The sequence below is a fragment of the Mirounga leonina genome, unplaced genomic scaffold (assembly GCF_011800145.1).
Source record: "Mirounga leonina isolate KUSES-001 unplaced genomic scaffold, KU_Mleo_1.0 Mir_173, whole genome shotgun sequence".
In the NCBI taxonomy this organism is placed as follows: domain Eukaryota; kingdom Metazoa; phylum Chordata; class Mammalia; order Carnivora; family Phocidae; genus Mirounga; species Mirounga leonina.
In genome coordinates this window covers 53,213,426-53,219,425 of record NW_023270447.1, presented here as the reverse complement: position 1 = coordinate 53,219,425, position 6,000 = coordinate 53,213,426, and the positions used below count along the sequence as shown (strand labels likewise).

General features: G+C 42.1%; 1 protein-coding gene across 2 annotated transcripts in view; it reads right to left on the bottom strand.

Moving 5' to 3' along the window:
• Positions 1-375: 375 nt before the first annotated feature.
• RAB3B (RAB3B, member RAS oncogene family) overlaps positions 376-6,000 on the bottom strand; it is a 116,143-nt gene continuing 110,518 nt past the window's right edge. The window contains exon 11 of one of the 2 annotated variants that reach the window (XM_035018564.1): positions 376-982. The gene's annotated coding sequence lies outside the window, so the exon portion shown is untranslated. Of the gene's footprint in view, positions 983-1,569; positions 1,780-6,000 lie in introns of those variants that run through there. The other variant, XM_035018563.1, reaches the window with a different exon arrangement.

Here is a 6,000-nt window from a genome sequence, read left to right as displayed (position 1 = left end):
AAGAAAGAAAGAAAGAAAGAAAGAAAGAAAGAAAGAAAGAAAGAAAGAAAGAAAGAAAAGAAAGAAAGAAAGAAAGAAAAGAAAAGAGAAAAGAAAAGAAAAGGAATTAAGAATAATAGTAAGGTTTCTGTGATGACTGGGGTTGAAATAAATTTCCATGTGGACATGTTGAGTTTGAGACATGGAGATGTCTACTGGACCCTGTGTATATATGTCATTACCAAAGACTTGGCATCTAAAGCCACAGGACTAGATGAGGTCTCCAAGGAAGACAGTATAGCTAGAGCAGAGGGACCAACTGTTTTTTTTTTTTTAAGATTTTATTTTTAAGTAATCTCTACATCCAACGTGGGGATCAAACTTACAACCCCGAGATCAAGAGTCGCATGCTCTACCGATTGAGCCAGCCAGGTGCCCCTCAACTATTCTTTGAGCCATTTTTTCTGCATACACTGAATCCTTCTGCTGGGCCTCCAGCCAGGAATCTCAGGTGGGAATCACAACCATTATTACAGTTAATTCCATAGAATGAGAAGCCAGATTCATCCCTCAGGGAGTAGCTAAGTAACCAAATGAATGGTGAAATATGCATCAAAACACCATACAGATGTGTCTTCATTCCTCCAAAGTAGACCCTTTGGACAACTAAACAAATGGGGAGACTGCCCTGCTGCAAACCATTTTGATATTTCTCTTTGGGGATAGCAGGTTTTAAGACCCAGGGAAATTTGTCAGACTTGGTTCAGATGACTTAATGTTGCTTCCTTTGGTGGGTTGAAAAATGGCCACAATATTTTACAGCTCCTCCCATCAAGATATGGCATCTATTTCTCCACCCCTTGTATGTGACTTGCATTAGTCAGTGGGACATTAGCAAACATGATACAAATGAGAGGCTTACGAAGAACTTCTGCATCGAAGCTTGCCCTCTCTTGCTGCTGGAAAAACTTCTATCACCATGTGAACAACTCTGGGCAGCCTTCTGGAAGATGAAAACACATGGAGAGGCACCTCAATCACCCTAGTCATTTCAGCTGGGACTCCAGGCATGTGAATGATGTCATTCTAGACCATCCAGCCTCAGCCAGAAGAATCATCCAGCCAACCCAAAGAATCATGAGAAATAACAAATGTTTGTTTCAAATCACTAAGTTTTGTGGTCATCTGTTATGTCCCTCAGAAGACAATAATTAACTCTGAACCAGGCAGTCTAAACATATTTCACAGGTACAGATATTGTTTCTCTCACCCTTACTCTTTTTGGAGGATTTGTGTTTGATTAGTCACCAAAGATTTGAACTAAAGGATGAAAGCTTGAGGAATATAAAGCAATGGCCAGTGGATAGTGGAGGTATTTGGGGGCAGTGGAGTCTTTCAGGACTCCTGAAACAGCTCCCCAAATATGATTCAATTTTCCCACTTGTAGTCTCATAAAATGACGTACCTTTTCTTCAGAGCACTTTTTAATTATATTTGGGTGAGTATTTTACAATGTCTAGACTAAACCATAAGCTACTAGACTATAAGCTTCATGAAGGCAAGGCTTGTTTTAATTTGCCATTGATTATATCCTGACACATACTAGATATTTATTGAATGAGTAAATATGAATGAATAAATTTGAGTTTTGCCTACTTCATATAAGGGATGAAGGCCTTCAAAAACATCACTTAACAGTATTCGTATCTCATGGGCCTGTCTCTTGCATGCAATCCCAGGCACAGGCTGATCCTCCAACTGTGGCAGGTAATCAGGGATAACTTAGTAGAGATGCAGAATCTGAAATCAATGAGATCCCAGGACACTGGTTACTGTAATTCCTTTTCCTTACCCCAAAACTATTGGCAAACAAACTCTAACAAACATTCCTCAAGACACTCTAGGAACCTTGATACCCAAACAAAGAGCTTTGGAGCAGGAGCAGGTGATGTGAATGGGAAAGTTGGGTCTGGCGGATATTTATATCACTCTGTGGACATTACAAGGCGGCAGTCACAAAGTAATTGTGAGACCAAGGACTCTCAGAGTTAATTAAACAATATCAACAGAGACACTGGAGCCTGTCACTACCACCACTCCAAATACCCTTCATCTGAGAGACAATGGAATGAGCATGAATCAGACAGAAGTGAATTCAAATGATATTACTGAATGACTTGAACATTTAACTTTTCCAAGGCTATGTTTCCTTGGCTGCCAAATTGGGGTAATATTTTAGAAACAGGACCTCCAGTAGACTATAGGTACCTTGCAGGCAGGGATCATTTGTTTTAATATACATTTATCTAGTTTTTAACAGCACCAAGCCCACAGTAGATACGGAATAAATAAATGTCTATGTAGAGGTGATCCAACACCGAGTCCTGACTCCACCACTAATATACTCTCAGAGTGGCCCTAGGAAATTTTCTTTTTCTCCCTGGACCTCAACCTTCCTCTTTGTAAAATGAAGAGCCTGGACAGGATTTTCTCTAAGCTCCCTTCCCGATCTAATATTTGACAAGTCTGTGGCCATTCAGTACACTCTACCCCATTGCTGCTCCTAGGAGTTAATTAATGCTACAGACTGAGGAGACAATAGTAAGACACAAATCACTTTGTATTTGCAGGTACACATGCATTTAAAACAGATTCTGTAAATAGCTATAATACTGTATTGCACATTTGGCCTACTTTTGCCTCTTTTGAGGTCAAGAGTTTTTTCGTTTTTAAATCTTTAGTTGGATTGTTAAGCAAGATGAAAACTGGGACAAGTTGCCACTAACATACTCTGCAGCTTAAACCTTGGTGGCTAATTGCACTATTACCGTGACTGATGAACATTGCACTGTAATCAGCTGGAAGCTGCTGCCTTCCACGCAGCAGAAACAAGGTCACAGAGCAGGGCTGGGGAATTGCTATCTAGCAAGCAGCTCTGCTTGTTTGATGCCCAGCAGAAGAGTTTGCCACTATTACATTTAACTCTTGATTCTATCTGTTGTCAAGAAAATTGCTCTCTTACACTGGCTCCTGAGTTTTAAAGAATTTAACAATTTTTAAGTAAAAATTTTAATCTTTGCCTGGATATCCAATATGAAAGAAAAGATTATTGGATATATGTCCTAAAATAACCACGGGTCATGAAGAGCTCAGTCTGAAATCCCACTACTAGGGTGGATGGGTGTTACTGCGCAGAAAAATAGTAATTGTGCCTGACCTGCATTGACTTGACAGTGTAAAAAGCACATCTAGAACCACTGCCTGAAAAGGGATCACACTCTTCCGTGGTCAAGGAAGTTAACCAAGTCACTCCTGCAAAATGCCCCATTGCTAGAGCAGGGAGGCTGCTTAAAGCACTGATTGAGAGCTAGGTAAGAATTACTTGACAAAGGCAGATACAGGGACCTGAACCTGAGAAATACCGGACAATTTCTGCTCAGTCTCTTGGGACCTGGCTGCCTCAGAGCCTGACTCCTTTCCAGAAGCATTAGACATCCACCACCTGGATTAGTCTGAATAGATGAGCGATTTGTTAATAGAGAAGAGACATAAGTTTTTTCTCCAGTGGACTTAGAATCTGATGGCCTTGGGATCGAATCCTAACATGGCTCTAATACTCGCTAGCTGTATCATCTTGGTCACGTCCCTAACCTTTTTGGTTCACAGTTTATTTATTAAAAATGTAGTATAGAATGTGGTCAAGAGCGTAAACCTTGGAGCCTACTGCCTGGGTTTGAACCCCAGCTGTACTATTTACTCATTATGTGACCTTAGGCAAGCTAGGGAATCTTTTTGTACCTTAGTTTCCTCATCTTTAAAGGAGGTTGATTATAGTGCCTCCCTCACAAAGATGTTGGGAAGATAAATAAGATCATACATGTATAGTGCTTGGAACAATGCCTAGTACAGAGTAAGCATGACATCAGTGTTATCTACAATGACATTGGGGTGATAATCCTCATCTCTTAAGTTTATTTTGCAGATAAACTGAAATGATAAAGATGAAAAAAAGAGTCACAGTTACTAGCACTAGAAGGGACCTTAAAGATTACCCAAATAGGGGTGCCTGGGTGGCTCAGTCATTAAGCATCTGCCTTTGGCTCAGGTCATGATCTCAGGTCCTGGGATCGAGCCCCGCATTGGGCTCCCTGCTCCACGGGAAGCCTGCTTCTCCCTCTCCCACTCCCCCTGCTTGTGTTCCCTTTCTCGCTGTGTCTCTCTCTGTCAAATAAATAAATAAAATCTTAAAAAAAAAAAAGATTACCCAAATAACCCCTCACTTTATAGGTGGGAAATCAAGACTCAGAGATGGAGTGACTGATCCAGAGTCACACTTGATTTAAGGGCAGAGTCCAGGACTCCTGATTCCAAAGTCCAAAGCTCTATCCTGTGCATTGCATCAAAGAAAGCAACATCCCCATCGGGCTAACTCTGGAGCGTCCTTTTATGTAGTCATTGGACCTATGCGAGTTAATGCACTTTCCTAGGATAATGAGATGCATTTGAAATGGAGAAAAAATTTGGTAGAGACTCTTCCCCTTCCCCCACCAACTTCTGAGCTGGCATGTTAGTGCAGGGGGAAGCTGGGGATTTGGGTCAGGCCTGGGAGGAAAGATTTTCAGGAATCACTGCTAGTTCCATGTCATTATTTCAGCTAAAAACCAAACATCTGCCATGTCTAAACAAGCTAGAATCCATTCAGTTTGTTTCTGGTGTGTCAGAGGGTTTTTTGTGGTTTTGATTTAGGCTTAGTTTTTCCCTTCAGGTGTTTAATTAAGCAGTTTCCACTAGGAGTGGTTTCACATCCACTCTTCAGTAGAAACTAAGATTTCACTCCCAGGAGAATGAGTCTGGGATTGGGACCTCTGAGTTCAGTTTTCCCAATTTTGTCAGGGTCATGCCCCCTTAGATTTATTCTGCTTTGAATCACATTTCCCAGTCAGACTACTCAGGAGTGACTGAAAGATGGGTTGGAAGAAAGGGCAGGATGGCAAGAAGACACTATGAAGAATGGCAGAACTTTAGAGAAAGGGCAGAGGTCATGATTTCTGTTCTCAAATCATCTGGGGGTTTCAAGGGGCAGAAGGAGCTTGGACTGTGAGGTCTCTGACAGCAAAGCTGGGATAAATGGGGTGAGAAGAGGAAGAGGAATTTCCAGGGGACATATTTCAGCTTAAAGCAAGGAAAACTTTCTGATTATAAGAGCTGCCCAAAGGTGGTATGGACAATGAGCTCCCAGCCCTGCCTAGAAGGTGTGTTTTAGAAGAAAGAGAAGCGGGGGGGGGGGTGGCGCCTGGGTGGCTCAGTCATGCATCTGACTCTTGATTTTGGCTCAGGTCATGATCTTAGGATTGTGGGCTACAGCCCCAAGTTGGGCTCCGTGCTCAGCAGGGAGTCTGCCAGAGAGTCTCTCCCTCTCCATCTGCCCCTCCCACCCCCCACTGCTCGGTCTTTCTATCTAAATAAATAAATAAATAACATCCTTTAAAAAAAAAGAAGAAGAAAGAGATTTGGTTGTGAGGCCTGGCAGCCACTTATCAGAGATGTGAAGATGGAAATTGACTAGTCAGACTAGGTAGCTCTAAATATTTCAAATTCTGGGAGTCTAAAAAACAAAGACCAATTTCATGGAGTTCCCACAGTTAAGAACCAGCTGGAAAGCAGCAAAATCAGAAAGTCGTGACCTGCTCCTTTATCTTGCCTGTGTTTCTCTTTTCTTTCTCGTTGTCTTTCTTGAGCTCACTCTCCTGCTCTTTTATATAGCAGGAACCTTTGACATTTTGCAGGGAATAATCTTTTCTTTTAAGAATATTTCTGACTCAGCCTTTGCTCCTTCAGCATCATTAGAGAGTCTGAGCTCTCTGGAGATTAGCTCTGGCCTGTCACCACAGCAACTGCCCCAGGCCCTGTGGGCATCCGTGGTAACAGGCATAAGGCTTTGAGAGTCAAAGCTTGGCTTGCAGTGAGAGGAAGCCCCACAGGGAGCCTGATATGAAACAAGCATGCTGTGTATGACGACGT